Below are 18,406 nucleotides of genomic sequence, written 5' to 3'. Positions count from 1 at the left end.
GTGTGCTTAAATGTTTCATATGTCCCACTGTTAATAAAATCAACAATAATATTAAAAAAACGTTAAATTTTATCGACTACTACAATAATTCCCATAGATATTTTCGTGCAAAGTTTAATAAAATATTAATCTATTAAAACGCTGCATAATCACCTGCGCATCTACTCTATATACAAGACTACTTTCGGCCTTTACGGCAGCTAAATAGGCTAGGAAAGTATCAAAATATTAATACTTAGTGTAAAAATTACAATAAGTTAGCCGTCTGAACTGTCAAAACTGTTTATCTCACTCTAAAATTTATCTCAGCCAAGAGAGGTGCTGTTAAAACATAGCACTTATTGTAACAATTACAAATAATTTATTGTAATTGTTACAATAAGTGCTAATACTTGGATACTTTCCTACCCTAGATAGCGACCGAAAGCAGTCTTGTGTATAGAAAAGATTCGCTGAATAAAATATTAATTAACCTTCAACGTTTGGATATTCCAAATAAGCACATTTTTTTATTTAATTAAAGTTCTGCAATTTTTCTGACATATTATCCGGCGCAGACCAGCCATCACTGAGATACAGGTGGTTTTGTGTAGCCTCTAGGAATGGTGAAGTATTGGAGCTTACTAAAGATAGCTTTCACTCTGCTCTGAGAGAAGCAGAAGATATAATCACTTAGAAGACACTATATTTTAGGGCGACGATCCTATGCCGTGAGAAAACGACCAATATGAAAAGAGTTCGCATACGAATATGAATACTTCTCATTAAATATAAGATTTTTTTTTCATTAATTATAATAAATAGTTCTTTACAAACTCTATTTTTTTCAGAGATTTGGCTGAATGATATCACCTATAGTTTATTTTATCATACGACTATATACATTTAATTACTCATATGTAAGTACATTGAATCATGTTTTTTTTAATAATTCATAATTCTGACGTTATTTAAAAAAAATATCATGCATTATTAAATAATCGAATGCCTTATTTTCACTCATTTCTTTTAATTCAAAATAAATAATGATAGAGTGGCTTTTATATAACTAAGGAAATTACTATGTAGCTATGACCTATGCTTGTTAATCAGAAAAAGAATTATGAGGAATACAGCGGCAAACACATTTTGAAAATAGACGATATACTGGATTATTTGTTAGCTAAACCTAATCAAACCTTACCTTACCTAACCTAACCCAACCTAAACTAACTCAAACTAACAAATAATCCAGTGTAATGGGTATTTTCAAAATGTGTTTCCCGCTGTATTCCTCATAACCGAACTGTACCGAATAATAATAAACAGTATCTTTTTGGTTTTTTTATTTAGTGTGAAGGTGTGAATACTGACGCTCAAAAAACTTGAAGGTTTCACGATATTTTAATTATTAGATATACTATCTATAATACCAAAGTAACGAGATAGATTTTTTAGATTGGCATATTTTAAGAAATATTTTAGTGTTTCACTAAAAACAATCTAATTATTTTCCTATTTACGAAAAAAATATCGAATAAGAAAACGAAAATATTCCACAGTAGATAATTTTTTAAATAAATGTTTTTTATATTTAGCAAGACGGCAGCCATGTCCTTTGGGATAAGCTGTATTTAATTATGGGCATCGGTGCGTAAATTATTTTAACATAATATACACTTTAATTAAAACTTCATGCATTTAAGATGAGATAATTTCGTTTTTTTTTTTCGATTAACCGAGTTTACCTCTCGTGTCTAGACATCTTGAAAATATTTTTTCTTCTTAAGGAATCAATAATAAACTTTTACTTACTAATAATTTAGTAAACTATTTATTTTATTCAACGATTTATAAATGTATCATTCTATTTATATAACATACATAATTTAAACCAACTAAAAAAATTGTTTTAGCTAGTGGGTATACATTTTTGCATGAGATGTTTTCAAATTATGTATCTTTAATATATAAACTGTTACATTCTCAAATCTTGTAATTTATTCGTTGAATAATAAAATAGTTTATTAATTTATAAGCAAGTGCAAGTACGTTAATAAAACTAAGTATTTGGAGTGATCCTTGATAGTAAGTGGTTAGTAATTAAAGCATTTAATTGATACCTACCTTGATTTACTATACAACCGATAAACCGCTAAAATAATTATTAACGTAATCTGATAAGCATACTAATAGTACAATTTCATCAAAATTAATTAGGATGTCCGTAGTTGTCTTGGAAAAGATTATTGGCGCGAATCCAGCGGTTACTGATTCAAGTCACATCGGTCAAGTTTTAAATCTTATGTGTTATTCGTTAAATTAGATGTTTAACTAATTGAAATAAAAAGTTATGTAGTTTAAGCATAAACAGAACTACTTTGTACATTATTTTTAATTAAAATTAAAAAGAAAATCATTTTAATTCATCGCAATTTATATCAAATGATTAATATGAAGTATGTCTTAATGTCCAGTTTTTTTTTTAAATATTAATAACCATGTCCTTGCTTTTTCGTACAAGGTGGTTGTTAGTAATTTTGAACAATCACAAACACCCAGGCTTTGAGAAAAACACATAAATATTGTGTCCTCACCGGGAATCGAACCCAGAACTCTCAGGTAGAAAGCCAAAGGTGGAAGGTAATACCTGATGGTATTACTATGATTCTACGAAGGGAAGGGAGATGTATCATTTGGGATGCAACTGTGGTGAATAATCTCGCGGTATCTCACCTGAAGAAAACTTCAGTTTCAGCAGCTCTAACAGAGTCTAAGTAAGATTAAAAGACATAACTGTTTGTCATCTAATTATATTGTCTCTCTTCTGGGTTTCGAGACATTTAAGCACTGTGGACCGTTTGCTTTGAAGACGGTGGCTGAAATCGGTCGTCGCTTGACTGATAAAACGCTGAGACAGTGAATAAGCATATTGAAATTCAAAGAGGTAACACAGTCGCTGTTTTGCGTACTCGGGGTATCCAAGTAACTGGAAGAGGTATTTTATATACTTGGGGAAATCTAGTATATCAAAGGTTTATTATTTTATTGGTTTATATATCGCCCATTCAATGCAAAAGGACCACAAGTGCTAAAATCTTGATTTTCTGTTTTAAATGCATAAATAACAGTAGGATTCATAAATAATTATACTGTTAAAATATCAAAAGTTAGTATAAGTCATAAAGAAAACACATGAAAAATATCGCCATACTTGAGATATTTGATGTTAAACCTGTATGTAGATGCAAAACTTCAAATGCTATTTTCTCGGAACTATTGCATTGGGTGGGTAAATTATAATATGTACGTATATCGTTTAATTTTCCACCTTTTTTCACGTTTTTACTTTTTTATTCTTAATATTGTTTTTTTTATATAATTATTTATTAATTATCAATGTAATATAATGTTATGTAACTGTTTGTTTTCAATAACAAAATATTGTATTTTATCATATTTCTGTTTTTTTTTTATAATATTAAAACAATTTCTTGTATTCATTTAATTAAAAGGGTTTAAGTTGTATGTATGTTAATTTTGAAAAGATTTGTCGTAGCAATTGACTTGTCGGTTGAAAAAAAAATATTTATTTTATTCATATATTTTATTTCAGCATTGACCCAGATACCAACAAATTAATGAATATTTTATTCAAGGTATAAAATTGGATTTCTTAGTAAGCGCTGATATTCATAACGTCTTAGCAGAGCCATTAAAATAATTTTCCTTCCACAACAATTATATGAAAGCCCTCATAAAAGGCTAGGAAACTTGATTTTTATATTTCTTCCGTTGCAGTCGTAAACTTTCTTTGGTTTCCGTAATAATAATTGCACAGCGTCAGCGGAAATTCGTGAATTACGTATTCTATCGTTTTCCTCGACACGTTTTAACTGCCTAAGCGTTTTTCTAATATTTCCAATGTGAAGAGCTTAATAATGCTGATAATACATTTTAGAGTAAGTATATATATCATAATTAATCTGGTCGCTATCGTTGTTTCAAGGCATTCGCGAAGATAAATATTCATTCAATAAAAAAAAAACTAAATTTAATACGAACACACTTTTACGGTCACATGTAAATTATACGTAAAATATTTAACCATGGCACAGTTCGCCGTGAGCTTTTTATCGGAAAGAAATAACCGTATACTATAGTCTCCAATTTTATTAGATTCAATATGAACTTTAATTCAATTTTAATAGCTAATTTTAGCAAAATTCATGAATTCAAGAATGAAAACCTAACCTAACAAATAATCCAGTATTTGGCTATTTTCAAAATTTACAATAATAACAATAACGTTTTTTTTTTAATTATTTATAACACGTTTTTATGGAACATAAAGTAATAATAATATTTCAATAATGCATGTTATGGGGAATACAATAAATCTTTATCAATTAGAAGGCAATTAGTTTTAACAATAGAAATACATAATTGTTTACAATAAAACCCACATAACAACACTAACTATCATTTTTTTAAGATGCCAAGTTTTATATTATTATCAGTTGTAACAAAATAATTACTTATAACTAATTATATGTCTATCAATAATTGATTTGTTAATACATCATTATTTCCATGATGAATTGACAGTTGCTACTATATAATAAATTAGGACACCTAATAAGTAAAAATAATTCTAAGGTGGTTCTAAATAATAAATTAATGTATTTTCAATAAAGGATAATATTATATTTTGTATAAATGTTAATAAATACGGTAATTGAATGCTGTATTTCGAAAATGTTACAGAACAAATTTTAAAAAAGAATTACGTAAGTTTCAAAAATCTTCATATTACCTAAATAAACAATTTTATTATAAGGTAGCTTTTTTAAAATTTTTAACTAAATAAACGATAAGAGATTTATTTAATTCTTCTTCTTCTTCTTTGGCCATATCCGCCCCTTAACTGGAGCATATGGACACTAAGCAACGCCTCCAAGAATCTTTGTCGCTCGCCAGTCTTCTTGCTTCGTTCCAGGTCAAACCAGCATCCCGTAGCTCCGCCGTATACACTCTGTAGATTGAATTTAGCGGCCTTCCAGGACGCCAGAATCCGGTCGGCTTGAAGAACAAGCAAGCTAGGCCGAGCCAGGTCCAACGTCGCCTCTTCACTTTCAGCGTGTTGATTCTCTTATCTCCTCGTTGCGCCTAAAGTCATACCATCGCACACCCAGTATTCGTCGCAAACATCTGTTTTAGAAGCTCAGTATACGGTTGCTCTGAGCCTTCGTAAGGTGCCATGATTCGCTACCGTAAAGCAGCACCGTCAAAATTCAAGCGTTGAATAGGCGGCATTTGGTTTTGACCGAGTACAATCGTGAGTCCCATACATTCAGCATCGAGTTGAATGTTGCTCCAGTCATTCCCATTCGGATAGCAAGCTCTTTCTGCAAAATGCTATCTCCCATGATGTGCACCGCCAGGTACTTGAAGCTGTTGACGCTCTCGATGTTTTGTCGGTCGCTAATCAGAGGTAAATCTGTATCAGGACAGGTGCTATTACACAATACGTTGGTTTTCTTTGCGTATTTAATGTTTCTGACTAAAACACAATTATTGTGACCTGTAAACTTTTCTTAAATACAGCATTCAATTAATACTTTGGACGCGGAAGACGCACACGGTGCGTAATGACCAGGCGGCCGATCGATGTAATTAACGTGCATTTTAAAGGGGGCAATTAAAATCTCATTATCTATTCAGCAGCGAAAGCGTTAATATAATGTTGTAGAAGTATGTATAATGTCTTTTTTATCGGTGTTATATTAAAAAAATATAGTCTTTACACTAATATGATTCCATTCAACACATTTTGAAACTAGGCCACGTTATAATGTCCCAAAAATGTCTGCAAGAACAACAACATTCTTTTATCGAACATGTAAAAAAGCGTTGGCAATAAATCTCGACGTAACTTTGCATATTAGGTACTTCTTCAACATATGAAAAAAACTTTGATTGATGCGATATGTTCGAGAATCGAAAGGATCAGCAAATCTATCACATTTTCTGGTAAACTCGCAACTTTGAATCGTTCGCAGCATACGGCCGGGTTAAAGGTCAGAGAGCTTTTTGAACAATTTGATACGTTTCATTAGTTATGGAAGTTCCACATCGCCAGGGAACGGAATGGCTCAAAGTTTGACTTGGGATTTAAATCAAAATTTGAGCACTTATTTGAGCATACATACATTTCACGAAGTACGCATATTAACTATTCCGGTGGAGTTATTTCGAAATAAAACTCTTGCTTTGGGTGTATATGCGAAATTACTTATATATCAACCGTTATACAATTTAATAATGAACATATAAATATATGATACCGGTAGCAGTAATTACCCAATTTCAGCAGATTGTGTTAATTGTATGACTAATGTCACATCGTAATATATTAGTGTTGAAGAGTGAATTTAGGGCTGTAGGCTTAAACATCCGAAATAAAATAGTACGCACTAAACTTTGTCAGTCATACTTATTTATTTTCATTGAACTAAGAATGCAAATTGCAGATAATGCTGGTTAATTTTAAAAATTCAATTAAACTCTGTCTAAACTAAACCACCATAGTGGAGGTAAGCTGTGGAGATCCGACAAAAATCGTGAACACTTTGTCAGCTATACTTGTTTTCATTGAATTAAAAGTACAAATTATTGCAAAGTTAGTTTTATTAAATTCATGTTACCCCTATCTAAACCTTACCATAATGTATATAAAAATTCTTCTGTCAATAAAATATCTAAAATATTGTTTGATTTAATGTCATAATGGCTTGATTTACGCAGAGTTTAATTGAATTTTTAAAACAAACCAACACTACCTACAATTAATTTGTAGTCAAAATGTAGTGCGCACTATTTATGTCGGTTCTTCACAGCCTACCTTCACCCTTCGCAACTGATGTATTATATACATAAGTAAGTACATTTTTTTAAATCTTAGAAATATGCCTATTAAAATATGTGTACAAAAAAATTAATGAAGTGTGATACAAACTCACATCTTTCACTCTCTTTCTCTTCAGTGCTTTTGTTATCGACCCACCTAAGGACTGTAATATCGGTATTCTGAAAACTGAATTCCCGCTATTCATGGATACCGTAATACCGGTTTTAAAATCTATAATACCGGTAATTTCGGTATTAACAAAGCAAACAAATTGAAAATAATATATCTCAAATGATTGAGTCACCCGATTGAGGTGAAATAATAACAAAAAATCCATCACATATTTAATTTTACCGCAAAAACTCTAATTTTGATATAGGGTAGAATTCCATTCCATGTTTTTAACGAATATCGGTATTTAAAATATTATTATTGTAATACCGAAAACAGATATTGATAATATGTTCATTCACTATTAAAATTCGGATTATATAACTACACTGTGTTTTAAATTTCGAACAGCAACCAGCTTTGTAGTTAAATAGCGATATTGATATTACTAACAAGATTTATAGAAAACTGTAATTTTTTACCAAATTTATCTATGACGTCATGCGTTTGCGATTAAATTAATATTAATAACATATTGAAGGGTTGTTGCCAAAAGCTTTTATTTCGATAATTTAGAAGTTAACAATGGTTTATGTGTATATATAAAATAATTACAAGATAAAAAGAACTTTTTATATACTTATAACGTTTTTAAATTTTCTGTTGAATTATTATGCTCAATATGCTCAAACTTGTACTTGATATGAAGTAAATAAAAAACAAACAAATATAAAATACTGAAATGTCATTTTGACATTTCATTTTGATTTCCATAGTAACGCACGTATATATTAATAATTTATTTGCTAGGACCACCCCCTTAGCAACAAATAATAGTCTTTTACTTTTTACGGATTTTTCTAAAATAGCTTTCCATACAAAACAGAATTAACTGAAAATGAATTCAATTCTGCTTAAAAATGACTAAAAGTATTAAAAGAATGCATTGGCATCGTGTTCTGATTTAATTTAAAAGTTTTAAATGTCTAGCTAGTCGGGGAGTTAGTTGAAACCGATAAACCGAAAGATTTATACTGGACAAACAACCACCGGACAAACAAGAACACGAGCTAATAAAAAGTTGTAAAATAAAATATGTATGCTAGAATAAAATAATCATGGTTATCCTATATATAGAACAAATATAAAATGCACAAATAAAATAGCATAGTGTCCGATTTTAGAGGGCATGTCTAACTTTCAAATGGTAATTACTCAATAACACGAATTCGAGATAGTTTTTATTCAATACTGAATACTATATAATTATAATTCAAACTCATGCCTTTCACTGATGAAACCAAGAAAATGTAAATCTCAAAATGTCTCACATAAAGTTGTAAATTTCCAGTTATGCCCTTTTTGGTAATCTCGATGCTATTATATTTCAAAGAAACTAATAACCATCATCAAATAAAGAAAACCTACATATTCCCGACATATTTTCAGAAAACCGAAAGATGATCCTATACCTACAGCTCATTATGCTCGGAAACAAAATATATTGTAATGTGTGTGTTGGTATACGAACAATGATTATATAAGAATATCAGATATGCGACAAAATATAAATAACTCTAATTAAAATAACTATGTAGAATAAAGACTGCTTAAATTTCGTTAAAATAAAATTATAATATGCTACTTTATTAAAGGTAGGAATCATTAATCGTATATTGAAATTTACGTAGGTAGTAATTTTTTTATACTTAGTTTTTTATCCATATCTATTACAGCATTTTATTCAAATATATGTATTTATAGTCGCTTTTTTCCACCTACCTCAAATCCTCAGATATTTTCGCACCAAACTTCACATCAAATGAAGGACCTTGCGATCGCTCGATTAAAACCGAGTGTCGTGTGGGGCGGTTTGATTTGGAGAGGTCTTTGTTTGTGTTGTAATACTATAGATCGTGACGTCTGATGAAAGTAATAGAATGATTCAATTCGTATTTTTTTTTTAACATTAATGAATAGACAACGGTAGAATATAGGCGCGCATACCTATACTCATATCTCACCTCAGCACCCCACCACTGCTATCTGAACACTTATCGGACTCGTGATTCAATTTTATCGTTATTAGCTCCGACTAAGCCTGCGCAATCGAAAACTGTTATTGGATATTGGCGTGCCTTTCTCTACTTTCACGCCACTTCACCACTCCATCGATACTATGAGACTACTTTCCCACCCATGAATTGATTGTTTAAAACTTCGTTATTTTAGAAACGTTTTATCCCATTTTTTTTAAATATAGAGATATTAAATTGATCCCAACAATATAATCTACCTATAAGCTGTGGAAGATGTGTCAAAACGCCGATCAAAAAGAAATATTTCGAAAGATGTTTTTATTTAATTATAAGTAGATTAGATATGTATGGGTAACGAAACTGTTATAGTGTAATTTTACCATCATCCATGCTTTTTGCAAGTGATTTGTCACACGTTGGTATCAATATACAGCTGAAAACGCATCAATAAAGGTTGGAAAATGCTGCCAAAAGTGCATACTGCATAATCTTAATCATTTGTCGTAGAGTTTTTGGATCGCACTTGTCCTCTATGGAAAATTCAACGTACACGGAATAGGCAACGAGCCAAAATTCGCTCTACAGTAATATTTGCTAATATACGTTGTGCTTGCAAACACACTTTTGGATATTTAGATTTATCGCGCACTGTATTTGTGCGGTCGTATATTTTCGAAATTCATTTCTATAATATTATCACTACGATCATAATAGTAATCACACCTTCAATTTATTGAGAGAATAAAACTATTCTAGTGAATATTCCTTTCTTGTTTTTAACTAAGATTGTTGAGGTTTTAATAGAGAATTTAATTAGAATCACTTGTGGGTGAGGCCAATCCGGTCAGTGAAGAAGGGTGGAGGTAGGCTGTCAAGATCCGATATAAATAGTGCACACTAAACTTTATGTTTTCATTAAACTAAGACAACAATTTGCAGATAGTGCTTTTATGGTTAGTTAAAAAAAAAAATTAAATCCTGCCTATGCCGACCACATGCGTGGGCCACACGACCTATTTTTGGTGACACCTATTTCCTCACGACAGGCTCACCAGGCACCAATAGCGAGGGCTGTGTGGCTGGTCAATGTATTCCCTAGAGAAATATACATTTTTAGTGATGCATTATATATTTTGTTTTTAAAATTCTAATTTTTTTTTAATTTGTATTTTTTTTTAAATTATTGTTGTTTTTTATTTAATTTCTTTTCTATAAAATATTTTATGCTTTGTTTCTTTCTTTGTTTTTTTTACTAAGTTAATTTACCTCTACTTTTACAACGTTTTTCTTAGCTCGTATTCTTATTTGTCCGGTGGATCTTTGTCCGGTACAAATCTTGCAATCGATTTTTAACTAACTGCCCGATTAGCTAGACATTTGAAACTTTTAGAATATATCATAACACGACACCAATGCATTTTTTTAATACTTTTAGCCATCTTAAAGTAGAATTGAATTCATTTTCAGTTAATTCTGTTTTGTATGAAAGGTTATTTCGACACCATTATTGGTTGCTAGGGGTCTGGGGTCCTAGCAACTAAATTATTAATATATACGTGCGTTACTTTGTAAATCAATATGACATGTCAAGTACAAATTTTTTTGATCGTTTAAGCTAGTCAAGTCAAGTTTATATGATTCAACAGAAAATTTAAAAACGTGTTCTTTTTATCTTGTAATTATTATTATTCTGAATGTCATGTTGCTAACGTCTTGAATTATTAATTTGGTATGCACTCATTGTGTTTTTTTTTTAAATAAATAAATAGTTTAGACATGCTATGGGCGATCTGATAAAAATAGTGCTTTTTTGTTTTTGTTGAATGAAGCACACATAATTTTATACATATTTGTAATCATTGTAACCGTTTGTTTTTCTTATTAAATATTTAATTTTGATAATAATATTTTTTTTAAATATTGCATTCAAATTATCAGCATTAACTATCGCTATGATTTACATACATTATTATGCAGCGGCTTGAGTGTAGTGGGCCTTGACATCTACAGTACTTAGAATAATAATAAAATTGTACTATCCCATCCTGTTCCTTCTGTTTTAACTCAAAAACTACTAGACCAATATAGATAAAACATAGGTCGAAAACATAGTAATTTAAGAAGCTAGATTTCAAAATCAGCCAAGTCCACCTTTAGGTATTTTTTATTTTTTGTGAATTGTTGAAGAACTGCTTGGTTTGTAGAGTCTTCTTTGACGAGAAATGAGCTTAAGTTAATACTGAGGCTAAAAACAGGGCACACCATGGGCAAAAGATTTGATGCCCTCATGGAATGAAGCGAATCGAAACTCTGCGATGAATGTAATGTTTTAGAGGACATTGTACATATAGCACTACAATGCCCTAAATATGAACTTCACAGAGTAAGCTGCGAATTGCAGATATCTATGAGAATGTCGACGAATTGAAGGGTGTCCTGGCGGTGGGTAAGACGGAAGAGCTAGGCAAAATTATTTAACAGAATAGAAGTGAGGACCTGATCGACGGATCCTCTTCTGGAAGAGAAGAGGCGATATGACAGCGCGTCGCAGTCAAAGCTTCGGTAAAATCACAAAAATAATATAAACTTTCACCCTTGTTACTATGTACTTGATAAAACAAAAAGCTTTTCTCATATTCATCCATTATGGACTTGGCTGATTTTTAAATCTAGTGACACTGTAAATAAGTCAAATAGCAAAGCAATGGTGAAATGATAAAGTGAGGTGCAAGTAAAGGGGTGCGCGCCTACACCCAATCGTTATCGAATAACCCACTTGTAACAAATCATTACGTAGGTATAGATAAAGTGCTTATAAAGGCTATGTAGTGATAGAGTGAGATACTGGTACACGAGCGCGCGTCTTGATCCAGTCGATAATCAGTTTATTTATTCATTTTGTCTTATATAAATAATTATTTGTGTAGCGGTCAATAACTGTGGGCCTTGTCAGCATTAGGGGAAGAGCTACAATTATTGGCCAGTTAAGGATTTTTTCAACTTTGTTAATTTTTTGTGGACAGATATCATTAGGAAGGTGAAATAAAAAAATATTGTGTGTTAAATTGTTTATTTATTTATAATAATCAATTATCAGAACATTTAAAAAAAAATATTTTACATCTTAAAAAAAATAATCAAAAAAAAAGGCAGAAATCTACAATTATTGGGCACTTTTTTCAATTATTGGCCACCAAAAGATGCAATTATTGGCCACCCCGAAATTGCTGTAATAACATTATTTAAACAAAAATTAAAAAATAGTTTATGTAATATTATGATCACACATCATTATTAAGTGTTCAATCATGTACCTAATGCAACTTTATCGTCATTTTATTAGACATACGTAACATATTACTTAAAAATACAAAGAACACGTTCACATTGAGTTACAGTGAGATAGGCATATTTAATTAAATACGCAGAGCTTGTTGAAAATTGATTTCAAAAATTCAAAAGAAATCTAATACCTAGCTAATAGAAATAACAAACATCTTGACGTAGCATAAAGGATAAATGAGAATCATTCAAGTTTCAGTTGAGGATTTTTGCGGAGGGAATTTTAGTTTTGAATTTTAGTGTGCTTCTTGGTATTTCAAATCTTCTTGTTACTGAACGCAAAGACTCTTCACTATGGTCTTTCATATACTCTATTGCTTCTTTAATTCTTCAGTTCTTGACTATATTTCATTCGTTTATTTTGATGCATTTTTATTCTGGAACAATCAAGAAAAAAGTTTCTATTATCGGCCATCAAAGCTACAATTATGGGCCAGGTGGCCAATATTTATCTACGAATGTCGGAGAAATATAATAAAAACAAAGATGATTAATAATACTCTTAAAACACTATTTACCTAATAAAAATAAATGTAATACTTTACTAATTAGTCACATATTCTATTATTAGCAAGGCCGGCCGATAAAGGAAAATCGACGTATTTTGGAATCAGTTATTGGCCACCATCATAATATACCTACCCACATATTTTTTCCAAAATATATGTCTAATGATGTATACATAAATCAAATACATAGATACTTGTCAATTGGATTAGCATTTTGTATGATATTAAATGTTTAACATACCTTTTAACAGAAGTCATATCCTTGTACAATTTACAACAAATCGCACTTATTTCACGGTTTCGCTCGAACTGTCAGATACAAATGCGGTTTTGAGGTTGTTTTATAATGCTAAAAGTAACAATTATCTGTTTTACCAACGGAGGAATAATTGACGAGATTTTTTAATAACTTAACAGATGGCAATGTTGATTTAATATCTTAAAAAACTAGATTTTATCTGCAAGTGGCCAATAATTGAAGCTGGCCCATAATAGTAGCTCTTACCCTATTTCGACAGTATAATAATTATCAAGTCATTTAAACTATCGCACAATCGTCGCATCTACAGTCAGCATATTCTACACGCGTGACATTCTTCGATGGAATCGAAAGTTCGAAGTGAAATAATGCGGAGGCCAGCAGATTTCCCAATTGCAAACTTTATCAGCAATGACTCGCAATTTACCGAATATTTATACATATAATTATAGTTATAGTTAATAATATGTTATAGTTGATGAGTTAATCTAAATACCTATTAGTATCAATCTTAATCTCAGTCCGATCAGTAAGCTTCGTGTCAGTCGCTCCGCACTGCATTCTGTTCCACCGAGACTCGGACCTCGGAACAGTACTATCATATAAATACTCTTGTACCGAATGTTTACGCTGCAAATAAAACTCGCTTCTCCATCCATCGGAGCAACCACAAAATCTCGACATCTCATCTTTCTTCCTGACGACTCTTCATCTTCCACACCTTCTGGTCATCCCCAATCACAGTGGTCTCATCCCTCAATAACGAGACTCGCCAAATTTTTTCATGAAGTTGAATTATTTTATTGGTTACTTAGTTTTATAATACCAAGTATAAATAGTAGGTAATTAAAACTGAGGAGTTATATTTTAACATCAAATATACACTCACGAAAACTTTAGATTGATTTTCTTTATATGTCGTAATCTGAAAGTTTTTTAATATACCTAGCATCTAGCAGCTTTGAAATATTATTATTATTATTATGGGGTTTTTGAAAACCAGGATAACTCAGAAATGCTAACCATATTATAGATATAATGTATAATATGCCTTCGTATACACGCTTAGTGTTGAATTTACGAGTTTTATCTGATCAGTTTTGCTCGCAATTTCCAACACCTGCCGTGACTTTGAACGTATTCTCACTAGACATCCTATCTTAAATGAACCGGATTTCTTTCAAGACATAAGCTTTGTCAACGTTGCGCAATATACATTTAATTTCACTATTAAATATTTTGTTGTATAGGTATAAAAGATTAAAAAGAGAATGCCACACTTGTGACATTCGCGGATCCTAGGCTGGCAACACCGAAATCGTCTATGGACTAAGATGGTGGCCGAGCGCAAAGGAAGTGGCAAAATGTTTGTTGATTGGCGAATGAGACAGATTAATTGAGGCGTCTAATTCCAAAAAGTGACAAGTCCACATTTGGTCAAAATCGAGAAAAAAATACACACGTATTCTTTGTATAATTTTACACAATATGTATTGATCTATAAATTCCAAAACGCGACATAACCCTTCGAAAAAAATATTTTAAGTATCAATGTATTACAAAAAGCGCCAAGTCAAGGCTTGGTTGATTTCGCGCGTGTTTAAGTCAACCAATAAGGCAGGGGGCGGCAAACTTTTTGGATGAAGGGCCAAATTCAAGAATTCAAAATGAGCGGCGGGCCGCAAGTAAAATATCATTTTTAGATACACACTATTATCACGAAAAATAAACATTACAAAAAAATTAATGAGAAGAATAAAACTGTCGTACGTTTTTTTAACATTTTTTTAAATTCAGGTGTAAATTTTGTAGTTGATATTCTCAAAACTGCTTGTAAACGGGCATCGCAGATATTTGATCGTAAAGAATTTTTATTGAGGTTCATGATCGAAAATGTTTGTTCACATAAAATATAGGTTGATCCAAAAACAACGAACATTTTTCTTGCATAATCTTTAAGTTGGTCAAATTTGTCTGAATTAAGGGCATTGTAAAATATGGAGATTTCTTTGCGACGATGCAATTCTCTCAAATCAGTGTCACACAGCAGATCAATATTCTCAAGTTGCTCTGTCGGTACACTATCGATAGCTATTGAAAATGGATCGCGTACTATTGCTAAGCAAATTTTAATCTATTGTCAATATTTTTTTTTAAATATTCGCAAACAGAAGTACAATTAATTAATGATGGCGGGCCGCAAAAAAGTACCCGGCGGGCCGCAGTTTGACCCCCCCTGCAATAAGGGAACGTTCAATATTGAAAAGGGCGTCTCCCATGCTTTAGCATCTGGTAAACTCATGACAGTGCCACGGAAATATGTGCTTTATGCGGAGTAAATAAAAAAGTGAAGTACAAATAGCGCTACGTCCAATTTTATTTTGCCTATATTTATTACATTTAAGAGTTTAAATCGCCATTTGGTTATAATTTTGACATAGAATACAACGGAAAAAATAATCTCACGTTGAAACAAATAATTGAAGCTTGAAACATAAAAACATTGTTTAAAACGAAAATATTGAATTGTGGACTTGTCACTTTTTGTAATTAGACGCTTCAATTAAAATAGTATTAAGAAAACGATAGTTTTTTTGTATGGCGCTTACGTGTGGACTTCGGGACAGGACGGACGTACCCGAGTCGGTCCTCAAATTGATACCTTTTGACATGATGGCGGACATTCGAACGAGAAGGCAATACGTCAAATTCCGTCAAATACGTCGGCGAATACCTCAGCCATCCGCATCAACCATGTTCCTGGATTAGTAAGCTGTGCCGTTCCTTTTATATTGTTATTTATTCATGCCTTTCCGCAAGGTTGCAATAGCAGCATGCTTTATCAGTTTGTTTGATCCCACTTTTAAATGCAAACCATGTTACGTATGTGCGAGGCGAACGTATATCAGCTTTCAAACTGGGAAATGTCATAATATAACCTCCTTTGTTGAATTTTAACCGCTCTTTTATTTGCTCCTGTTCCATACTATTTATTACTCTAGATTTGGAGTTGGCGCCCACCTGATTATATATAACTTCTGTTCTTCCATCCACACAAGGTATGGTATTTCACCGGAGGATGGGAATTTCTAGGTTGAGTGATACTCGAGAAACGTCATGACCGAGATAAGAGTTCGTATTATTAGCTAGTCGGCACCTATTTATTGTTCATTATATTATGTTTTACTCACAGAACAGATAATAAATAGAATACCGATTGGCTATATTCAATACGCCGCACGTTGAAGCAGGGTTTTTGAATGTGTGAGTGTCCTACAAAAATTAAGCACGCATTATTCACGTGCAATAGTGTGTGTAATACACCAACATTAAATGAGCGTAAATGCATAAACCGAGAGCAGTTTTCAGTATTAGACGTACAACGTATTCTTGACACGTATGTAAGTTTAACCCGGATTCTTCCTTACTCGAGACGGTTAACTGCTATCATATAATAAATTAACTACAAATAATCACCACCTACTTTATATTTAACACAAAAACAATAAATTTCAGCAACACGTGCTTGCAGTTTTAAATGAATGTATTCATTCAAATCAATATTATTGCCGGCGACGTTTAGAGAAAATATTTAATTCAGCCGTAGAAATTCTATCTTACTCTCACACATATTACTGATATATAAGCGTGCCGAATGCTTTCTCACTCGCACTTATGGTTAGTTTTTTATGCTTTGTAGGTAACACTTAAATCATATTGCCCACCGAACAAGTAAAATACAAAAATCTAATTAGTTTCTTGTCTTAAGTTCGTTACTTAATACATTAATCAAATATTGTTGTAGTTATTGATCACAATAATCAAATTGCCCTGATTAACATTTCCCGGGGTCTCCGGGTTCGTTCCCGAATAGAGAACAATATAATATTGTCTATGACATTTTCTCAAAGATTGTGTGTTTGTGATTGTTTCACTACTATTAATTACTAACTACACTATTGTCATTAGGCCTTGTGGCCTGTTGTATATATACTTGTACATTATGTAAATTATGTGAAATAAAAGCCTAAGTACTACGTATTATGTTTCATTTTATTTACTATTATATAAAAATAATTCTGAAATGAAAATAATTACAAGATAAAAAGAACTTTTTATATACAACGTTTTAAGATTTTCTGTTGAATCATATAAACTTGAGTTGACTAGCTTAAACGATCAAAAAAATTTGTACTTGATAGAAATAATACTGAAATGTCATATTGATTTCCATAGTAACGCACGTATATATTAATAATTTTGTTGCTAGGACCTCAGTCCCCTAGCAACCAATAATGGTCTCGAAATAACTTTTCATATTTCTCCACAGAGTAGAGATTTGCATTAACAGATTTTTGTTTTTTTTTTTCCTTTCGACCATGTCCGATCCTAATAGGATCATATGGGCCCCCACAGAGTGGAGGTTTGTATTAACAGATTTTATTTTTACGAGAAATGGATGTCAGCCACTTGCTCAACCTATTAGGTCCATACTCTGACTCACACACAAATTGAAAAACAATATGTGTACTTGCCAGACCCAGGATTCGAACCTGGGACCCTCGACACTATAGACCGGCGCCACGCGGCTATCGTGGGTGTGGTTTTGTTTTTACGAGAAATAATAATATTGATTTCAGATTAATATTTCTTCATTATCGTAAAAAAAAGTATTTTTTCAGAGTGCTCACCTTCAGTAAAAGCTTTCCATATATTTGAGTATATAAATGACATAACAAAGTTTACATTGTCTGGTTCAAAATTGTAGATGGAAAGTGTAGCCCTTAGGCCGTCGCAACCGAACGTAAGGTAACTGAAAGCTAAAATCCATCCATGTCGCATCTACCTACCTCAAATATTCTGTCAAGGTATATTTTCTTACATTGTTAGATTTTATCGAAATAAATCATATTTTAGCAAACTATTCAGAATATATTATTTTATATATTTAATATTATATAAAGGCAACCTGTCATTTTTGCTCGCAGATGGAGTGTAAAATGTACATTACCTACCATTATTAAGATGGTTATTATGTAAATATGTAATTAGTTTAATCTTCATAAAAAAATAATTAGCTAAGTTATCATTTTACCACGTTTTTATTAGCTCGTGCTCTTGTTTGCCCGGTACAATTTTTTTTCTTATTTGTCCAAGATTTTTAACTAACTTCCCGACTAGCTAGACATTTTGAACTTTTAGAATATATCAGAACACGGCGACAATGCATTATTTCAATACTTTTGGCCATCTTTTA

General features: G+C 31.7%; 1 protein-coding gene across 1 annotated transcript in view; it reads right to left on the bottom strand.

Annotated features, from left to right (window-relative positions):
• LOC147072910 (protein amalgam-like) overlaps positions 1–18,406 on the bottom strand; it is a 1,013,334-nt gene that overhangs the window by 932,891 nt on the left and 62,037 nt on the right. The gene's annotated exons all lie outside the window — the stretch shown is intronic.

This window comes from Rhyacophila brunnea, unplaced genomic scaffold, assembly GCF_057557595.1.
Source record: "Rhyacophila brunnea isolate RB1 unplaced genomic scaffold, BYU_Rbru_1.0 scaffold_19, whole genome shotgun sequence".
Lineage (NCBI taxonomy): Eukaryota > Metazoa > Arthropoda > Insecta > Trichoptera > Rhyacophilidae > Rhyacophila > Rhyacophila brunnea.
This window is presented reverse-complemented; position numbering and strand designations above follow the sequence as displayed.